Raw genomic sequence first — 8,952 nt, forward strand, 5'->3', positions numbered from 1 at the left:
CCCCTTCACCTTGAACCTATTTCCTCTGGTCCTAGATTTCCCAACTCTGAGCAAGAGATTCTGTGCATCTATACCAATCTATTACTCGCATGAATATTGCTATGCGACCCTCTGCTTATCACCATTCCTCAAGATAAGGCAACTACTTTTACGACAAAATTAAGATTTTGTTGTTTTAAATGTATTTTTACTAACTTTTGAAATATGCTAACAACTTTTACCAGTTTAAACTTAGATTTTTCCTTTAAGATAGTAAAAACTAATTGTAATATGAAAGCCATTCCTAATCAGCCCCTACTTTAGCACTATTCAAACTGCTCCAGCACCTATGCAATTGTTGATCAGCACAGCATGTGGCCGATGTGTTTTGGATTGACATATGTATATCAGACCTGCTTCCAATTCACATCAAGATCTGTGCGTAAAACATCTTCAACATAGGAAAAGAATCACAAAAATGCACTAGCCGTAAGATATGGCCAGATACGTCAATGTCAGGTCTTCATGCACCTTCGATAAAGGTGAACAAATGCTATGAAAGTGTTCTTTTGTTTTTGCACTGATTGAGATAATCTTTCCAAACCTGGAAGTCTTTGGTCAGGCTTACATTGGCAGTAGGTAGTGTTATGAATCCGCACCATTAACCCTTTCGATGCCATTACATCTAGATGAGTCTTTACAGCACTGATCAGCATTAAACGAATTCTGTGATGTCTTTCTCTGAAGGTTTATCATCAAAGAGGACGAAGTATTCTTAACCCTTTGTGATTATATGTACCCCAATTCTTTAGATATATCCTGCAAAATTTCCATTATTCTCCATTTAGAAATTTGAGTAAGAGTCCCCAACTGGAAGTTTACAGAGCACAAATTTATCTTGGTCAACATTTTGGTCTAAAAGATGACAGGAATGTTTTTTGCTTTTCTCAGTTGTTAAGGGACTGTCTTTGTCCTTGTAAATTGAACGGGCAGAAGGAGCCAACCATGATATTGTTATATACTCAGCTTACTTCAGAAATTTTACATGGTAAACAAATCATATAAGAATGATGGATGGCCAGGAAGATGAGCAAAGTATTTAATCAACACAAAGAAACGAAGCAATTTCAATCAATCCTGGAGTTTTACAAAAATATGTTTCTGAAGCAGAAGTTCAAAAACACCCCCCTACAAGTTATTCAGCTGTCTTGCTCAGGAGACTGTTTCACTGAAAATAATTACGGCAAAGCTGACTTTCACATGGAAATTTGTCATGAACATTTCTCGTTCCTGCCATTAAGTTCATGAAAAGAATCACCATTGTGCCTTTCTGCCACAACTTTGTTGCCAAATAATTGTGTTTGCAGTAATCTATTTAAATTTGAATATTACTACTTTTATCCATATTCACATAAATAAGTTCATTAAAAGACCTGACAAAAATTCCAGTTATTGTGTCGTCCGTTAGATTTTTTTTTAAAATGTTTGTTAATTGCCAACTTATATAAATCGACGCAGCCAATACCAGCTTTGACATTTATAATGGTTCATTAAGGATTGGAAGGTTGGTTGAAATTATGACTCAATTCAACGTGGTCTGGAAGACAAATATGTTAAAAATTTGACACAAAAGCTGTGGTTCTCAGACATTCTGAGTGGTCTTTTGCAGCGGATGAATAATTTATAATAACTTCCTGGGTTACTGATGCCAACTTGTTCATGCCGTCCAGCATGTCCCATTTACAATAGTCCCACTTGTCTATGTTTGGCCCATATCCCTCTAAAACCATCCTATCCATGTACCTGTCAAAATGTCCGTTAAAGGTTATTATAGTATCTGCCTCAACTACTTCCTCTGGCAGCTTGTTCCATATAACCACCACCATCTGAGTGAATTTATTGCCCCTCAGGTTTCCTTTCTGTTATTAACATTGATCATAATGAATAATACATTTTTTTTTTAAAGGGGAGGCACAGTGGTTCAGCGGTAGTGTTGCTGGCTTACAGTGCCAGGGATATGGGTTTGATCCCGATTACGGGTGCTGTCTGTATGGAGTTTGTCTGTTCTCCTTGTGGCTACGTGGGTTTTCTCTGGTTTCTCCTGTTTCCTCCCACACTCCAAGGACGTGCAGGTTGTGGGTTGGTTAGCTTTGATAAAAATTGTAAATTGTGTCTATTGTCTAGCGTGCGGGGTTATTGCCGGTCTGCATGGACTCGATGGGCCGAGGGGCCTGTTTCCACGCTGTATCTTAAAACTAAAGTAAACTAAACTAAACTAAGATGCTGCCTGACCATTGAGTTAATCCAGCATTTGATGTCACATCCTTCAGTAAAATTGTAAATTGTCCATTGTGTGTAGGATAGTGCTGGTGTATAGGGTGACCGATAGTCGGTGCAGACTCGATGGGCCAAAGGGCCTGTTTCCACACTGTAGCTCTAAAGCCTAAAACAGCACCAGAGACCCGGGTTCAATTCTGACTATGGGTGCTGTCTGTACAGAGTTTGTACATTCTACCTGTAACTGTGGGTTTTCTCCAGTCACTCAAAGACATGCAGGTTTGTAAGTTGATCTGGCTATGGTAAGAATTATAAATTGTCCCCAGTGTGTAGGATAGCGTTAGTATACAGGGATCGCTGGTCGGCACGCTCTGGGTGGGACAAAGGGCCTGTTTTCATGCAGTATCTCTAATCTAAACAAAAAATGGGTTTTTCTTTTTAAATGGAACCAATCCTTTTGTATTTTCTCTCATGCTTTGGTTGTTTTCAGAAAACTGATTAGCTTAGCACAGAACACAATATTAAGTAAAGTAAATATGTCATTCTGTAAAGTGAATCCTGATCTATTACCACGTAAGACTGTTGAGATTTTAGATGACTATTACAATTCACTGACTTAGCCTTGTAGCTAACTTCCACTGAATTCTGCCTTGTAGGTTTTGGACCACAAGCGGATCAAGGACAGGACAATCAGAGGAGTTGTTCGAAGTCCCGTCCCACTGCTACAATGCACCCGAGTCAAGAAAACTGCTGCAAAGTTTTATTCTTATTTAGAAATTCCTTTTTTGGTTCACGCCTTCTCACCTTTGGTGTTTTCTTTCTGCTTTTCATCACCGCATTCATCTCGTTTGGATGGAGTTCAAGACTCGATTCTTCCTATCATATTCCTGTCACCAGTCTGAAGCTCATATTTATTCTTCCAACACATTGGTAACCATTGTATTTTACTAGTTCCATTTTATAAAGCACTTTGAGACATTATCTGCATGTTAAGTGCTACTTAAGTACAAGTTGTTTTCTCCAAATCTCAGCTATCCTTTGAGACGGATGCATAGAGTACTCCTCATGAAAATTGGTATGCATCATTATCTGCCCATTTGTAATAAACCAAAGGTGAAGTCTATGATTATTTTATGAATCCATCGAACACCCATAACGCATGGATCATTCAGGGGGACGAGGAAAAATAAGGGGTGATTAACTGTTGATGCCATAGAATAGGAGCAGGTTTTTAAAGTAGCAGGAAGGAAAGTTTAGGTAGAGTACATGAGTGATTAGACCCTTAAAGACCACTGGTGTGAAGATCAGGAAGATAAGCCAGTCTGAAGAATAAACTACATGGGGGCACAGGAGGTTTGTGGGCAGTTTAAAGAGTAGAAGAAGTTGTACGTTTGCCAATTCCTCCAATCAATTTAAAAGTTGAGGGTATGAAATTAAATTTTGTTGTGCTAGGATTTAAAGGTATTTCTGGAGCTGCTCTATGAACTGCTTCAGATCCCAGCATCTGCTGTCTCTGCTTTATGGAGTAAATGTCCGCTGTTTCTATTACTACAACAACTTGCTTTTCCATATGCCCTCATAAAATAGAATACAACGTGAAGGAAACCAATGGCAACTGAAAGGAGGAGAAACCAGGTGAGCGTTTGAATCAGTGAGATACAGGATATAGATCAGTTGGATAGGTGGATAAAGGAATGGCAAATGAAATGGAACTCGAGACAAGTGTTAGGTGCTGTGATTTGGAATGGCAAACTAGAGCAGAACTTACACAGTCAATGGTGGAGCCCTGGAAAATGTTGCTAGACAGGGAGATCTGGGCGTACAGGCTCGTGGTTGCCTGAAAATGACGTGTCAGGTGGACAAGGTGGTGAAGAAGGCGTTCTTGCCTTCATTGGGAAGAGTATTGAGTTGGGACATCATGATGCAGCTGCATGAGTCGCTGGTGAGTCCACACTTGGAGTACAGTGTGCAGTTCTGATCAGTCAGCTATCGAAAGGATGTCATTAAGTTAGAAAAGGTGCAGAACAGATTCACAGAACAGATGTATAAAATCACGAGAGCAATAGCTCGGGTAGATGCACAGAGTCTCTTGCCCAGATTAGGTGAATCGAGGACCAGAGGACATAGGTTTATGGTGAAGGGGAAAAGATTCAATAGGAATCTGAGGGGCAACCTTTTCACACAAAGGGTGGTGGGTGTAAGGAACAAGCTGCCAGAGGAGGTGGTTGAGGGAGGGACTATCCCAACATTTATGAAACAGATAGGTACATGGATAGGGCGGGTTTGGAGGGATATGGACCAAACGCGGGCAGGTGGGACTAGTGTAGCTGGGACACGTTGGTCGGTGTGGGCAAGGTGGGCCGAAGGGGCTGTTTCCACACTGTATCAAACCATGGCCAGAATGTTGCCTAGGCTTGTGGGTTTGAGTTGTAGGAAGGGGCTGGATTTCATTGGACCACAGGAGGCTGAGCGGTGTCCTTATCAATGTGTACAAGATCATGTGGGGCACTAGATAATGTGATCGCCGCTCATGGTAAAACTAGAGGGTATAGACTTAAGGTGAGAGGACAGAGATTTAAGAGAGACCTTGGGCAACATTTTCACTCAGAAGGTAGCCCATATCTGGAATGAGCTGCCAGAGGAAGCTATATAAACAGATACAATTCTGGCTTTTTAAAATATATTTTGACAGATATATAGATAGGAATGGATTGGAGAGCTATGGGCTAAATGCAGGCAAATGGTACTAACTCACTTTGTTAACTAGATTGGCACGGACAAGGTGGGCTGAAGGGCCTGGCATCATCATCATCGGCGGTCACTCGAAACGAGTATGACTGTCTTCTTTTGGGAGGACGCTTGCGCGTGACTTTGTTTAACGTGGGGAGACTGGTACACAGACGGCCACCACATGGTTTTTGACAGATCTGGGTCAGGATCCAGTGGCATGGAGTCCAAGATGGCCGGGGACCCTTTTTTGCTGCAGCCTTCATCCGCCTTCCCACCGCAGTGACGAGTCTGACTAAAGTCAGTCATCATCCTCCGCCTGTTCCACCGTTGATGTAAACACACACACATATGAACATGCACACACCCTAACATACACACACACAGAAATATGCACACGCACAGAAATATGCACACGCATGCACGCACGCACACACACACACACAGAAATATGCACACGCACAGAAACATGCGCACACACACACACCAACACACACACACCAACAAATATAGGATCACAAAGCATTGACGTTCTGCAGTCAACACAAAGAGTTGATATTGGATGCTGCAGGTAGTCCACCAAAGAGCCCACGGTACCACTCAATACAGATAGATAATGGGATGTAAATGTTCCATTTAGTCATCTTGCATGTCCCAAGCAAAGATTTAGAGTGGTGCCCTGGGGGCCTGTATACATACTGCATAATTCTACGATTCTATAGGGGTGGGGTTTCATGAATCTCCTCCGCATGTGCAAAAATACAAAATAAATGTTAGTTATAACCATAACTTTAACTCCAGGCTATATCCATACCTCTCTGAATAAAATATAACCTGTAATAAAATTATATTCTCTATGCTTACTAAGTACAGGCTTTAAATATACAGTAACCTTGCATAACCTGCAACAGCATCTTATTTCTAAAGCCTCTAAGAACAAGCTGGCTTGAAATTGTGTATGACTGTAACCAGGTTCAGAGAGAGGTGCCTCACTTGATAAGTGCAGTAGTAACTGTTGCTTTACAGATTACTGCTCAATATCCATCTGAGTCACGGACGTGAATCTCCAACAAGCAGTATCACTGCATGACTTCATGCTCTGGAACACATTTGTGCATTTATTCAGATCAATATAAAGATGTTTTTTACCTATGCAAATTTGGAAATGCTCCCTGTACTGCTCTGCGTTGGAAACTTGTTGATGTAGCAGGTTTGTCTGAAGAAGGATGGATGCTGCTTGCCCCGCTGGGTGACTCCAGCACTTTGAGTCTTTCCGATGAAGCAGGTGAGAAGTATTTGGGAATTTTCCCAATATATTATTGAACAAACTTAATATCCCATTCAACAAATCATGAAGAGGAAGTCTGATGATGCAAATTAATTGATCATCAGTTTCAGATGTGAGAAAAGCTAAGATATATATACTTTTTGTTAGAAAATTGTGGAGGTAAACATCAGATTGGATTGTTGATGTCTTCACAACTGCTTGTGGATCATAACAGTGTCCCTCTCTTTGGGAGGGTCTAGATGTATGTTGCATCCTCTAGATTCTGATACCTGGAAGTAGCAGCAACTTCGCACAAAATACTTGAAATTGGGAACATACCAAAGCAACAAAATGCTGTAGTAACTCAACAAGCCAGGCAGCATCTTTGGAGAACATGGACAAGCGACATTTCAAGATTCATTCATCTGATGAAAGGTCCCAATCCAAAACATTGCCCTAACCATGTTCTCCAGAGATGCTGCCTGACCCACTGAGTTACTCCAGCACTTTGTGTGTTTTTTTGGCAAACCAGCATCTACAGTTCCTTGTGTCTCCAAATACTAAGCAATTACTACTTTTCCTGTGCGGCATTCAGAAATGTATGTATTTGCATCTTTCTTCTCGTGTCTCACTGCAGACGATACAAAGTCGAAGCGGTGAAGTATTTTACAGATGTTATTTCATTCAGTGCATTCTGCCGTGGATTGGAAATGTTTTACAGCACCAGTTAAAGAATGAAAGGTGAATAGAATGATAGGTGATAAAAGACTTTAATGTTTTTTCCAACATATCTCCCCTCAACCAATTTCATTCCACAACATATTATCTGTCTATCTCGCTGCTGCTTGAGCAAACTTGCTGTACATTAATTGGGTGCCAGATTGCTCATAATACAATTAAGGGCCTGCCCCACGAGCATGCGACCTGCATGCGGCAAGCGCAACCAAACCGGAAGCGCGGGCCATGCAGAGGTCGAGTGCTGCGAGGAACTCCATACGGCTCTGGCAATCGAAGTGGGACTGGCCCCGCGAGGCCGTAAGGCTCAAGCGCGACCTAATGTGGTCGCACATTAGGTCGCGCTTGCCGCATGGAGTCGTATGCTCGTGGGACAAGCCATTTAGTGACTCCTCACATTTAGCTTTAATTTCCAAGACTGGAATATATATATATATACTGCATTTCGTTGTCTCTGTACTGTACACTGACAATGACAATTAAAGTTGAATCTGAATCTGAATCTGATATAAAACCACAGTTTTATTCTTTCACTTTGAAACTTTATATTGACCTTAACCACATTCAACTGGAACAGATACATGCAAAACCTTGCTGTTTGTAGAAGGGTCCCGACCCAAAACGTTACTTATTCATTTTCTAGAGTTGCTGCCTGACCGACTGGATAACATTTTGTCTATCTCTGGTATAAACCAGCATCTGCATTTCCGTTTTATTACATGCGGAACTTTCTTTGGTTCCCCAATAGCACAAATACAAAGCATCGATTTTTAAAACTTTTTCCTACTTGTGTGGAAATTCAAAAACGTATATGCACGTGATGAAAATTAATCTTTACAATGGATGAAAATGAACCTTGTTCCAGTAACTGTGGTCAATCAAGATTTCTCCTAAGGTTACACAAAAAAGCTGGAGAAACTCAGCGGGTGCAGCAGCATCTATGGAGCGAAGGAAATAGGCAACGTTTCGGGCCGAAACCCTTCTTCAGATTTCTCGTGCGGTTTCTCCTAAGATTTCTCCTAAGTTTGGGAGTAAGAGTTGCTATGTCTACTTACTAAAGTGTTGAGTTGTTTTATACAACAGATCCAGCATTACTAATAATGACAATTATTTAACCATAAAATATTTTTAAGAGCATAAATGTCTTCTTTTTGAATCTTGAACGTCGGAGCACAACTGACTGTTTAAAATCAATTCATGATTGAGGGATTAAATTGTATTAATTCTTATTGTACAAAATGCTTAAGAAATTAAAGGTGAATTAACATATTGGTTATATTCTTCTGACACTAACAGTCAATCTTTGCAAAGCTATATCTGAGCAATATTACGGCATTCAGTCGATCTACAACAAATCTCTAATTAGGTTACAAGTAGGAAGCTTGTTGCTGCCAATATATTTCAAAGTCTACAGGAAAATCAATGTTTGGTCAACAAGCCAAGCTGTTCTATGCACATTATATGCCATGTGTCATTCAAGACAAACTTTTAATTACATCCCAGAATTTATTCTGCAACCACAAAAGCATTTCTAAACAATAGGCAACATCCAACCTTTGAGATAGATTTTAATTATAAATTCTAATTTAGTTTGTGTTTGATGCTGTCAATAAAAATCATAACTTTAACAAGCTGTTGATTAGCAACATGTTGCAGTCAATAATTCATTGTGACTAAATGGACTTCAAAGCTACGCCCCTGTCTCGGCTAAAAAATAATTCTCCAACTATTTAATAAAATCAGGAAGTTTACAGTGGATGCAGTCTATTAGTGATGTTTTCTGCTGCAATATCGCCAACTTCAACTGCTTACTTTCAGGCAAATGTTCATTGTGTGCTAATTCAGCCGCTATGCAAATCTCAAATATATTTGGATTGATTTTGTAAATGTGGGCGAGGCGCCCCGCTGGTAACATGCATTTGTGAAATTGGTACCTTTGCATGTTATCTCATGAGTCACGTACATCC

At 40.4% G+C, this 8,952-nt stretch overlaps 1 protein-coding gene across 1 annotated transcript in view; it reads left to right on the forward strand.

Annotated features, from left to right (window-relative positions):
- Window positions 1-8,240, forward strand: part of arxa (aristaless related homeobox a) — a 28,756-nt gene extending 20,516 nt beyond the window's left edge. Inside the window, exons 5-6 of the transcript XR_008724413.1 lie at window positions 2,913-7,880; window positions 8,010-8,240. The gene's annotated coding sequence lies outside the window, so the exon portion shown is untranslated. The remainder of the gene's footprint in view (window positions 1-2,912; window positions 7,881-8,009) is intronic.
- The last annotated feature ends 712 nt before the right edge of the window (window positions 8,241-8,952 follow it).

The sequence above is a fragment of the Leucoraja erinacea genome, chromosome 13 (assembly GCF_028641065.1).
Source record: "Leucoraja erinacea ecotype New England chromosome 13, Leri_hhj_1, whole genome shotgun sequence".
NCBI lineage: Eukaryota > Metazoa > Chordata > Chondrichthyes > Rajiformes > Rajidae > Leucoraja > Leucoraja erinaceus.